The 13,423-nt window shown below is 36.6% G+C and overlaps 1 protein-coding gene across 13 annotated transcripts in view; it reads left to right on the top strand.

Moving 5' to 3' along the window:
* Window positions 1-13,423, top strand: part of TENM2 (teneurin transmembrane protein 2) — a 1,087,321-nt gene that overhangs the window by 602,815 nt on the left and 471,083 nt on the right. The window lies entirely within an intron of this gene.

Genomic DNA, 13,423 nt, shown 5'->3' on the forward strand with positions numbered 1-13,423 from the left:
GAAAAGGTAAGAAAGCCTAATGCAAACCTAACATGCCTTCTCCATTTAAACTCTGGCATCAAAGTGGTCTTCAGAGCTGTAATACTAAGATGATCTGATAAATGGTATATTTATGATAAATGTATATTAGATCTGAGTCCCAATAAAAACCAGAAGGAAATCTCTTCAGAAGTGGCTTTTCAGTGGAACAACATGGGATTGCCTTTGAGTCCTTGGGGTACTTCCATCTAAATCTGCATACGTTGTTTTCTCTTGGCATTTTGTGGATTTTGTGTTTTGGTTTGTAATGATTTGTTTGGGTTTTTTTTTTTTTAAACTTTTGAGCAGCAAGCTCCCTCATTTGCAAATGGTACTTTAAATCAATGGTGGTCATCTCTTACATTCCATTTCCCTTTTGTTCCCCTTCCATCCTCTTTCCTTGCAGTTTCCCCATTTTCCATCTTCATACATTGTGCCTTAATTTGCTGGGAGTGGCTGGTTGCTCAGACCTGCTGGGACTGACCATGGACAAGTCAGACTGCCATGGACTTGTTGAATGAAGGTTGTAGCTCTCATCTCTTACCTTCTGGACTAGTTGAGAAGCTGTGATGCTGACAGAGGACTCCAGTAATAATTAATAACACCAGTGCTGAAAAACACAACACTACTTTAATATTAATATGTATTTGTAGAATAAACAAGAACTAGACATAAGATGTGAATTCTGTGTACACACAGTTTCTCTCAGGGAATAACTTTTTATTCTTGGCAGTTTCTCTCTTTTAATAATTATTAAAAATCAGCATTTGTTTACAGTTTAAATTAGAGACTCAGAATGCAATGATTTCTGGTGCAAATATACAGGTATGTACAGACTTACACTCCTTTTTTTCCCCTCTAAATATGTATTTAGCTTTCAAAAAGAGCTGGTTTTTCACTGCTGCAGTACTGGACTCCTCATTAGTTGATGATTAAGTTAAACTGGGTTCTATTTTTTTAAACTATTTACAAAGTTACATGCACATATAAAAGATAACTCCTAAAAAGTAGATGTTATCCACTCATGTAGTTAGCACACGCTGGGAATGAAAGAAAATGCTAAAAATCCTTAGACCTACTCTAGAATAGGCTTAGTAACCATTTTCATGCAAATACATTTTCAAAAGATCTTCAAAATTAATAGGAATTATGCTTCCTCTACTTCATAGCTTCAAATTGGTATCAAGGAAAAAGATCTTGTGCTTCAAATAGAGTCGTATTTGCTCGCTTATAGTGCTGGGGCCTGACTGAGTGTTGAAGAAAACCTATTCTTCATGTACTTTTTTTCCCCCCCTCATCCCTTTAGTCTGCTTTGTAATAGAATTCTAAGACCTTGGATACTGAAAATAATAATTTTTGATCCTATAAACCCTTCTCCATTTTCTCATACACACATGTGCACACACTGTTCTGAGAAGTTCGTAATATTTAGGCACACCTGTGGATGCTCTTTCTCGTGTTAAAATCCATCATAAAGGGAAATAATGTACTCCAGGGAGATGAAATAATGATTTTATTTTTTAAAAAAAGTATTCTAAATTGAAATATTTATTGATTAATTCTACTAACAAAAATGGCTAGCTTTTGTAAATATTCCTCCTTTTATGTGTTCTTGTCCTCAAAAGGACTTAGAGTTTAAAAGTTTTTTTTCTTTTAGGGTCTGTGTTTCAGCAAGAATTGTTTGGAAGGAAGGCTGATTACTTTTGAGTGTTCTCAAACTGATAGAGATGCTTAGATGCCTTTCTAATACACCTATTAACATTGAAATCTCAGATTTAAAAAACCTTTTATGCCTGATCTGTGTTTGAACTGGGCATCTCTCTCCCTGCATCCTTGGCATGTTCCAGAAAATGAGTCTTTACAAGTCATGTGGTCCTGAATTTGCATTAATGAATATTGTTTCATTTCTGTGAACTGGGGAACCCTCTAAAGCTTGTTTTCTGGTAAAAGAAAATTAGGCCATTTGCTTGCCCTCCTCCTTTCTCATAACCCAGGAAGAAAGAACTGTTTAAATAAAACCAAGTTCTGTAAATATTTAAGTGACAAAAGCCTTTATTTTGGATTATACACTGTTCAACTCTCCAATGCCGCATGTTTTGAAGGTTGGCATCTTCAGAAAAAATTAGGAAAGAATTAGATCTCTGTCTATTTATGGAGTGTGTGGAAGATGGGTTAAGCAGCAGAGTGTGCATTGCTCCAATTCACAAGTCAGTTTTCAGCACAAATGCATTGGGAACAGGTTTTAGGTGTGGTTTTGTTTACTCTGTCATTGTCTTTTGTGCTTGATTTTTTTTTTTTCCCCCATTTTCTTTTGAAATATCTTACTCCTGGGGACTGAATTCTAGACTTGGAGGACAACTGGTTGGTCTGTGATGAGGATCACTATGCTTATATTTGTTTTCTCATCCCTGTTTGTTCTCCTGCTACCTCCTATGGATTATATGATTTTTAGAAGCTTTTCAAACACTGTGACTGGACCCAAATACACATAGTTTACATAAGAAAAACATAAGTAAATTTTCATACAAACAAAACCACCACCAAACCTAATTTTCTTTGTTAGAGAACCATGAAGGTTTTGGAGTTGAGTCAAAGTACTGATGACCATTTCACTTAAACCTGTAAATGGAAATTAAAATCAGTAGAAAAGAAAGTGAAGAGGAAGAATAATTGGGTAAGCAGGGCCCAACATTTTCTATTTGTTCTTTTTGTTTTATATTATTTTTCTCTGGATACAGAGTTCCAGGTAAGAAGACCTACCCTTACGTTCCTTGGCCTGCTATCAGGTTGCTCATCAACCTTCATCAGATTATTTCTACACTTATCCCAGTAATCTGTCCTTGAATAAAGCACATTCTGGAGTTCTGGAAACATCAATAGGCAGAAAATCCATCCTTTCAGCTGGTGGGCAGCATCTGTGGGAAGTCAGACTCCATGTCAAAAGCAGATGCCAGCTTCTCTTTGGGTTTTGGAAACTGGCTCCAGTTTCCAGCCATCAGGTCTGGTGATGCCCTGTGTTGTTGGAACACCCATCATAGCCAGTGTTTCTCTGTACAGATTTAATGAGATGCTGCAGTTAAGTGAGTTATCTGTTCTGTGAACTCTAAGTAGAGCTCTTCAAACATCTGTCTCTATAGTGTCATCCTCTGTCACAAATTCCCATTTTTTAGTGGTTTCAAAACCCTTTCCTGTCTTTTAGTTTGTCTCTAACAGTGGCAAAATGTGCCATAGCAATGCCATATATGCCCCAGTGACATGGATACAGATGTGTTGAAAAGACTTGTGTAAAGGTAGCCCTTTGATACTACTTTTGTGTTTGTAAATCCAACTTCAAATTAGTTTTCTCTGGCAGCAGTCAGTTCCTGTTGAGCTGCTAATCCTTTAAGGTTCCAAAATTGTCTAGACAGCTGACTAGACAAAATAGCATGCAGATATTTTTATATATTGCCTTTTTTTTTTTTTTTTAATATGAGTGCTTAGCTGGAAGTGACTTACAGTGAATGCAGAAGTACATGTCTGTGAATGTAGACCATATTGGAACCAGAGATTTACTGTCCCGAAGTGTAATGCTTACTCAGCCATCTGATGAGATTTGAGCACTAAACAGTTTGAGAGGGATGCATAAAGCTGTTTTATTACAAGATGCTGTTATGAATTGTAGCAGCTTTCCTTATGGTATACTGCTGTTGCCAAACAAGTTGCATGAATGTAAGCAGTTTTATTTGTAATTACTTGCTTGCGTTTCCTTTGAATAGTTGGGTTATAGCTGTTTGTGATTCCTGCTCCTCTGCTGGTGGCAATCCCTACATCCTGTTTAAGTCAGAATGAAAAGATATCTTTTAAAACTGTTTGGAGAAAAGCCTCTCTGAGGAATGCTGCTGCTTACATGTGATATGGAGTAGGGCTCAGATGTTTGTGTGTGTGATAGAGCCTTGTTAAAATGGATGCAGAAAGCTTATAGAGGAAAGCTCAAAAAACCCCAGTTGTCTGTTTCTTCATAATGCAGTGAAAAGTAAAGTAAGAGATTTCATTTTAGCTGAATTTGAACAAGGACAGAAGATGGAGAGAGGAATGACCCATCTAAAGAAATGTTATGGAAAGTACAGTTTATGACTTATGATATTTTCTAAACTTTAATCAAAGCCTGAATGTTACAAACTGAGTTTGACACTTGAAGCTGTTCCTGACACAGCACTGAAAGCAGTGCTTGTTGTCTTGCTTCTGTGTAACTACCATTGCTTTTGATGATGCTGGGGAACTGTTTTCCTTATGCTAACCAATTGTGTCCCTTAGGACAATCATTACTTTGACAGAGTAAGGTGTCTGCTGGAAGTAGATTGCAAGAGCAGAACAGTTTGATCATCAGTACTGAAATATCTCTTCAGTGTGGTTTATCCAGTGTAGTTTTGCAAGTGAAGCCTTAGTCTCCTGTTGATTGCCATGCAAGATGCTTCCTCAGCTTAAAAAAATGTTGTTTGGAAGATCTTACCAATAATCTCTCCTGTTTTATTCCTTGCATTGCTTCCTCTGTCTCAGGTTATGAGCCCGGGTGTGCCTTGTCACTCCTAATATTGTAGACATATTTTAGCTACACACACACATCACACTCATACTCCTTCTTTCCTTAACAGCACATTTATCCACTCTTAAGTTCTGAATCTTGGGAGTTGCTGTCACTGCATTTCTTCTCTTGTCATGGCTTTCCAATGCATTCATGTGTGCCCTAAATGTCGTGGAAAGTTTCTTGCACGGTGGGATTACATGGAGAGCTACAGCTGAGGCACTGGGGTTTGGCAGTTCCACCAGCACTTGTAGAATTTAAAGAAATGTCCAATGCTAAGAAAAATTGAGCAGATACTTCAGTTGTATTGTTTTTCCAGTATTGCATGTGAAAAACATAGAATAGCATTTGGTCAGTTTTTACCTAGAAGTTAGCAAGTTGTGTGCTGGCTGGAAACACTGAAATCTTGATCATATGAAATGGTAAGTGCTCTGTTGCAGGGTGGTGCAGTTCAGTGTTGAAGTAAAAATTATCAGTATCTTAGGTTTTTCTGCTTAGGCCAGAGGGAATGTTAAGTTGGATTAAAAAAAAAGGCCATCATGTAGAACAAATTGCATAAATTTCATTCCTTCAAGCAAATGGCCAATTCTCTGGTAGCTGGTCTAGCACACTATACTCACTTTTTAAAATTACTTCCAGTAGAGTACTGTGTTTTAAAGATGGCATTTAAAGATGACATATTAAATTGCATAAATATAATAGTAATATTTCACATTACGTAGTTACAGGACCAAAAAAAACTTTTTATGGATGGCAGTCAATTTGATTTCATAGCAATATCCAATTTTCTTTTGAAGTTTTTCTATCCCTGAGATAGGCATTTGAATGATATGAAAGCAAAGCTAAAATGGTACTTAATCTCTGTGGGGCAGACTATTACCTTTGACTAAAATTATTCACAACATGCTAAAAGTTTATTACAAAAAATGAACATCATTCTTGCCTAAGTAATCTTACCAAAGAGTTGGAGAGGAGGAGAGAGTAGGAGTAGTCACATAGTTTCTTGGTTTAGGGGTTTGGGGTTTATTTTCTAATGAGTCTGCTAAATTTGGTGCAATTATATTTTGGCACTAATTTTTAAATCATTCAGCAAATAACATTTTGTGTATGTCTAGGCAACTAAGTGTGTGAGCTCCTATTAAGTTCTTTCCTAAATTCCTACAAACACAAAAATAAAACTCATAAGGCATTATTACCAGAATCTGCTTCAAGCACTGAATTTATAAAGCAGATTGTTAATAATATGAGGAATGATATATCGCAGCTGTAATGCTGTGTCTTCCAAACTTAATGAACAGTTACAGTTTTCATAATGAAAAATTAAAATAAGGTTAAAGTGGTTTATAAGAATGCCTACAGATCTAGCAGCAGTCTAATAAGAAGAAAGAGCATTAAATTTGAGGGACTTGGAAATATATATTACCAAGTATTGACAGAGGACTAAAATCCTGCACTTGTATGCAGGATTGTTCGAATGTGGACAATTCAACCAGAACACAGCAGAGAAAAATGAAATGCTATTTGCTCTCTGAAATCACTGTGTACACAACAGATTGTGGTTTTAGATGTCTTCAGTACTTCAGTTACGTGAGTCTCCCTTGTTGACTCAGTGCAACAATCTCTCATCTGTGTTTGCCCATTTCTTTACCATTTCTGAAGGAAAATGAACCTTTGTGCTTGTTTTTCCTATTAGCAAAGTGTAATGAAGCTTTCGTTACTGTGCCTTGGCTATTTTGGGGTAATTGCCACAAAGCAGCACAGATGAGGTGCTGGCTTAATACATTAAGGTCTTTTTTTGCAAAAGGCCACTGCTCACAACTGTTTGCCTTGGAGAGATGGTACCAAGGTGAGGCTTAGCTTAGAGGATTTTTAGAGCTCACCCTCAAAGAAAACATTAAAATTCATATGATGCTCAACTTCAGGGCATGGGAAGCTGCTGTGACACGTGTTCCTTGTTCCTGTGTTTCCATGAGTGTCCGTGCAGGGGTGGGATGTGCTGCACTGAAGGGAAACTGCCTTGCACAGGAGGGAGGTTGGGGAAGTTGACAACACAGCAACTGAGATGAGCATTGTCATACTGCACTTCCCTGAACTTGTTTTCTCATTTTGTGTGATCCAGCATGACTGTAATTGAGAGTATATTTGGAATAAGCTGCCTTTGTGGTTATCAAATATGTCAGCTTTGCTTTTTATGTTTATGTGTCGGTTTTGTAACTCTTATAAGCTGTTATTGCGTGACAGACTCCTTTGTCTTAATTTTAGTCTCTGAAATTCATCATCTTCCTTCATTTTTTTGACAGCATAACAATGTTATACCTTGATCCCAGTATATCTATCCCACAGAGGGACATAAAAAATTTGCTGTGTGGCATTTTCTGTGGCCATCACTACACTAGGCAGGACAGTTCTTGTTAACGAAATTCCTCTGAAGTATTGTTTTGGAGTGAATTTTCTGTTGATCTCTCTCTTTCCTCTCTGTTTCTACAGCTTGCAAAAACATAATGGAATGGGATTTACCAGTTTTTCTCCAGTATATCTTTTACTCTAGAGGATCTTAGTGTCCAGTTTAAGAAAATTATACCAGAAAATATTTCAGAAGTGTGGCAACTTAACCTCTTACCATATAGATGTGATATTTATAAAACAGAAACTTTGGCACTCTGAAAGGTGACGATGATCTGTAGAATAAGATGGGATATCTGTGCATAGGAAGAACTTGAAATAAACAGAATGACTTGACAGAATAAAGAAACGTGAAATTGAGATCATTTCTAGAATTGTAGTATTGTGTTGTAAAATATACAAATATTGTTGAAGAGTACTGATTCAGTTATTGAGTCTAAAGTATCCATTTGCCAAGTTGTGGAGTAGTGGACTGGGAGAGTAGGGATTTAGTTTAGATTCAATTGTTTTTCTTGAAAATTATGATTTTGCCTAACATATCACGGTTTTGAATGCTATTCTATGAATATATTAATTATCCCAGCGTCACAATTTTTGGATCCTTATTGCTTAAGCTGTAGTTGGAGAGGGTGAATTTGATATCTTTTTCATAGAATCATAGAATGGTTTGGAAACAACCTTAAAGATCATCTTGTTCCAAGCCTTCTGCCCTAGGCAGGGACACCTTCCACCAGACCAGGTTGCTCCAAGGCCCATCCAACCTGGCCTTGAACACTTCCAGGGATGGGGCAGCCCCAGCTTTTCTGGGCAACTTTGATATTGAGATATAAAATGGGATTGACTGTTCCAAATAACAGAGAAATTACAGCAGTTAATGTATTTGTCAGGCGTGGGAAAGACTTCTTTAGTCTTAACCAGGAATGTGCAAACAATAAACAAATGGCTGAACATGAGAGAGATTTACCTCAGACCGTCTTCAGGTGACAGAAATAATGTTGTGCAAGAGGAAAGTTATGGTCTCATATCAAAAAATGCTGTTACAGAAACACACAGTAAATTTCCACAAACGAGTGAATAAATTAAGCCCCTGGACATGTTTATAGTACTGTTTTCAAAACAGGAATTAAAATCTATGTCTCTGGAGGTCATATGACTATTCAGCAAGGAAACAGACTCAAAGTTATTGGTAGCATCAGTGAATAGCAAGTATTTTGTTTTTTTTTTAATAAGAAGCATTGTACCTAATCTGTTTACTACATTAAGTCCAGCAGTATAATTTACTTAACGCTATGCAGTATGCCTAGAAAAAAAAAAGCCAAATTCTTTGTTTTAAATTCATCTTGTTCATATGTAATGAGATGTTTATAGTAAGTATTATCATAAGTATTTCATTTGTTGTTGGCTCATGTAAGAGAACTTTTCTCCTACAGAGAAAAGGACTTTTGTCACCTCAGCATTCCAGATAGAGGGTGAGGTTGAGCTAAATCTCTGCACAAACCTTACCTTCCTGCAGCCTTTTTACTGAAAAGTGTTTTTCTATGCTCAGCAGCTCCAAGAAGAGAGTTCTATCATTTGTTTCTCCTCATGATCTTTGGCAGCTGCAAACCTCTCCCCCCAAAAAACCCCAAAGGGAATCTGTCAGCAGTGTGAGCAGCTAAAGGAAGGAGTAGGTAGACCCTGTTGCATAAGAGGGCAAACTGTGACTCCTTATCGTTTCACTTCCTCCTGTTCCACTTACAAACGTTTTTCACGGACTATCTGAATTTCCTTATGACTGCAGGTTGTAAATTAACATACGGCATCATCTGAAATGCAGATGAGGGGAGAGAGGGCACTTGTGGAAAGTGGCTTCTTGTCTTACTGTCAAGGAGACTGTTATGCTTGAAGTTTTATATTTCTGCTGAAATCTGTAGATATTTTTGGGTATGCAGGTGGTAGAGTGTGTCTGTCAAATTTTCTAGGTTGGTTTTTTTTTTTTTCTCTCAAGGAATTCTTCACAAAAATCTTTAGATTCTTGGCAAAATATTTTGAATACATTTGTGGTTTTTTTTCTTTTTTTTTTCTCTGTATTCACCATTCATTTACATGATTTTTTTAAATGATTTTCTTATCTTGATTGTCCTTTCTTAAAGACTTCTAACCTGTGCAGAGTAATACTGGTAAATAAAGACTTAAAATCATAGAAAAAAAAATCTAATAATGACAATATCTTCAGTGTTGAAAGACAAGGTAAATTTTGAGACAGGAGGATTGACATGGAAGAGAGTTACCAAGGTAAAGAGAAGACAAATAGGGCTGGTCAGGAGCAATGCTGAAAGAAAGCTAAAGAAAGAAAGGTATCAGTATGGGATTCTATAACATTTTTTTCTCTGAGTTAGGCCTGTATGAGTAGTTCTTCAACTCAAGTTCCCCAAACTACTGTGTTTAGAAACACCAAAATGCATTCATATCATAGTTTCATGTACATAATTGCATTTTCTATTTATTTTATATAGACATCATTTTTACCTTCAGAAAACAAATCTTGTTGTTTCCAACAATGAGCATTTATTTACTTAGAATGTGGATTTTACTGTCAGAGCTTTTTGATTAGAAAGGAAGAAAAGCAAACTAATGATTATGAACTCTAAAATTATTCAGCACTGAATACCAGTAGATAATCCAGGGCACTTTAAGATGCAGTTCTTTTTTCATCTATTTAACAGGCCTATAAATGATAATGAACTTGTCTTGATGTGCATGTTAATTTGTGGTGAAAGGTGGTAAATGAGAAGAGTCCCTGAGATTTAAAGTCTAAGAAAAACAACTTGAAATGCATCTACTTCATCTTTTATGTAGCTAAAAATGATATAAAATGGAAGAAGACAGAGGTGGAATGCTTAAGAGTGAAAAATGTATACATTTTAAGTAATTCATAGGGTTTTTTTCCTGAAGAGAACAAAAGCTAAGATTATATATGTCATCCTGATGTACCAAATCCTATTTAAATAATTATGAGATGTTTGGATTTTGTTATTTTTTTGTCTTACTCTACCTCACATATTATGCCAGTGGGATAAATGATGTTGGTTCATTCCCATTTTACAAAGTGCGTGAGAAAAGAGATTAAGTGAGTTGCTCAGGGGCATGAATAACATTGTGAGCTGAAAAAGGCAAAAAAAAATCTTTGCACTTAGATTAGTAATCCATTTTTATTTATATTAGCTAATATTTCCACTGTTGGCTTTTCCTTATCTGTTGTCTGTATAGCATGTATTCTTAACTAATCAGAAATTATTTTGCAAACTTCTCTGATTAGTGCAACTTCATGCCATCTATCACAAGGGAGAATTCCACTTCAGTTAATTCCATGTGTCTTGCTTTCATCTAATTTTCTGGTGTTTCTGGAAAATACATATTGCCTTTATCCATCAAAGAAATGTAATAATAATTTAGAAAAATAAAGCTCAGAGTGCTTTATTTGTTGTTACCAAATAGAATTTAAAAATATGAAGGTGAAGTCAAAGACATGCTTTTACTGGGTTTTATTAACATAGGAATTACTCCTGTTCAAGCAGTCTGACAGCTTTATTAATGTAATTTATTGAATAAAGAAGTCTGACACTGCTGGATAGGGGAGAACAAAAGATAGTCAAAGAAATAGGAAAGGTAGGCTTCAGGAGAGACAATAGTGGAGTCTGAGTGAGGACTCTCACACCTTAGATATGAGTGGTGAAATAAAAGGAAGAAGAGAAGAAGAAAAAAAAGAGCTGAATTTGCCCATATTTTTAGGAGTCATCCGACTCTGACTTTATAAATGGGAATAATATCTCAGAAGTCAGTGAAAACCATGTCTTTCATTGTGAATCCAAGTTTATCATCTCACTGTGGTGACTCCCAAAAAAATGTCAATGCCACTTGACTGAGCATGTTTTAAGACTCTCCCCCGTTGGCTAAACCCGGGATTCGCTGTGGAGGATCTTTTCCAGAGAGAGAATTTTGTGTTGATTGTCTGAGTGTTACTCTAAAGGAAAATATATCACAGTCTTCATTACAGTCAAACTTCTGAGTGTCCTGTGGTGTCAGGAGATCTCATAATAAATCAGCTTTCCATTGGGAGAAGGCACAGGTGAAATGCAGCCCCTGAGCAGCACACGGGTTTCCCTGCACCACAAGGGAAACATGCCATGTTTCCCATGGCATGGATATGGCCCCTTTCACTCTGGGAAGGCCAAGCACAAGAATTTCAACTTCTTGGTCTGAATCAGGGGGGTTTTCGTTGTCGTAGCAAATAAGTGCCTTCCTGGTTGAAGAGCAGAAGGAAAAATGTGTTTGAAGTGTCCTGTTGTGGTCACTTGATTCCTTCTAATGGTGGTGTTGATAACAGCTTAGATTGCTTATACCAGTATAATTAGCAGCCCTATGTGAAATTTTTGTAGTGTTTAGCAAAAAATGAAGTAGCTAAGACTGGCTTATTCAAATTATTCTATTTTTCTAAGCACTGTAAAGCTTTTAGTACAATCGTTAAAAAAACCCGAAACAAGATGATTTTCTGGTGTTTTTTTTTTTTTTTTTCTGAAAGTCAGGGTATATTTCACTGTCAAAAATAATCATTCCTTTTAGAAAATTATAGAGCCAGCCTTGATTTTAAAACATAAAGTTAAAATGAAGGTTTGAGTTTGTTGTTGGTGTCCTTTGACCAATAATGTTTCTCTCTTCTGATGAGTAACATGGAGGGTAATGGTCGGAATCTCTTCTCTGTGTGATACTCCAGTAAATTCACAAAGTATGATGCAGCTTAAATATGAACAGTACTAAATATAAATATATACATGTATGGATGATATGTATGGTGGCCAGAAGACCAGGAATTTTCTTATCCACCCGTTTACATTCAGAAAGTAAGAAAATATGAGTGTATCCTCAGTTAACTTTTCAGTGCAGGATAAAGTCTTTAGACTTCAGGGAACTTTAGAAAAAAATACATGCAAAAAGTATATTAAAATCCAGGTAATTTAAAATGTTCATGGTTACACAAAACAGTCCCATTCATGCATAATCCGATTAATTTAAAAATATGTTCCTGGAAGTTGAAACATTTTACATGGAGGCAATACTTGTAATTATCAGTACCAGCAAGAAAATTAAACTACAGGTGTATCTAAATGAAGACACTGAGGGGAAAAAATCACAGGAGTCTAAAATAGTAGTAAAACCGCATTAATTCACTTTGTGGACACTCTTATTCATTATTTTAGTGACCTTACTTCAGTTTCATTAGTTGATTTTTGGAAGCCATTACATCAAAGTAAAGCTATTACACTTCTAAAAATCAGACTCGGTATAGGTATATATTGTAGTTTAATCTTCAGAGTTTCTTCTTAACTTTTCTGGGTTTGTGCAGTTCAATTCTTCCCCAGACACACGGCTATAGATAATTCAGTTTTATAAAGATTCTGCTCTCAAGCGTTATCAGGCAGTGATCCCGTGCACAATTCCCAACAGAAGGCAGGCTCCCATTCCCGTGGGATGGTGGTGGCTGCCAGTGATGTTCAGCTACAGAAGTGGTGTCACAGCATGGGGGTGAATGTTTTGTTCAGGTACTTGCAAATAATAATGAGATATTTTCTGTGTAACTAAATGTATGTAATCCCTTCAGTGGCACTGCTCTATGAAGAGTGTATGTTCTCACACATTTTAGGTGGTATTTGATGATTTTTTTTTTCTATTCAGAACAGATACATCAAAAACAAGAAACCTAAGGCAGAGTCCTCTGTCATGCCCATTACATTGTAATTTACTATTAGATTCTCTTCTAACCTGAAAAAAAAAGCCTTACAACTCTTCTAGTTTGCAGGTGCCATTAACAAATTTAGGTCCAAGGGTCCCTGTCCCTTTCCATTTCATGTCCATGAAGGAGGAGGAGTCAAGGCACATGTGATACCATCCAGATCCAGTCCTGCACTAGTTGTGACCTGTGTGTAATCCAGTTGTTCATCCACAGCCTGTTCTTCCTTACCTGTGACACTTCATCACAGGGAAGGTGAGGCTGTGCTAGGAGGGGACAGAAGGCGACTTTCTGGTTCAATAACTGACCCCCCTTCTACTCTGTCCTGAACCATACCCTTCATGTTATATGTAAGTGGTATGTCATGGATCACTGTGTGTTTCTGATGAGCTGGACCAATAGACTGCTTTTTCCAGTCTTTCTTATGCTGGAATTATATTTTCCTTGTGCTTACAGTTTTGTGATGGAAAGGGCAAAGGCTGTTTCTGACCTGGGGAATGTGATGTAGCTGTTCACAAAGCAACTATTTCTGCACTGTGTTGCTTTTAAAATGTGTGCAAGTTGTGCTGCCGATTCAGAAGGTGGCCTGAATGTGACCATTTGAGTAAATGGTTAATCTGAGTAAAAACTAATCTAATGGATTCCTAATTTATTTTTTTTTTTACGCCAGGGTT

The sequence above is a fragment of the Pipra filicauda genome, unplaced genomic scaffold (genome assembly GCF_003945595.2).
Source record: "Pipra filicauda isolate LSUMZ 115617 unplaced genomic scaffold, ASM394559v2 scaffold3_size10097308_pilon, whole genome shotgun sequence".
Taxonomy (NCBI): domain Eukaryota; kingdom Metazoa; phylum Chordata; class Aves; order Passeriformes; family Pipridae; genus Pipra; species Pipra filicauda.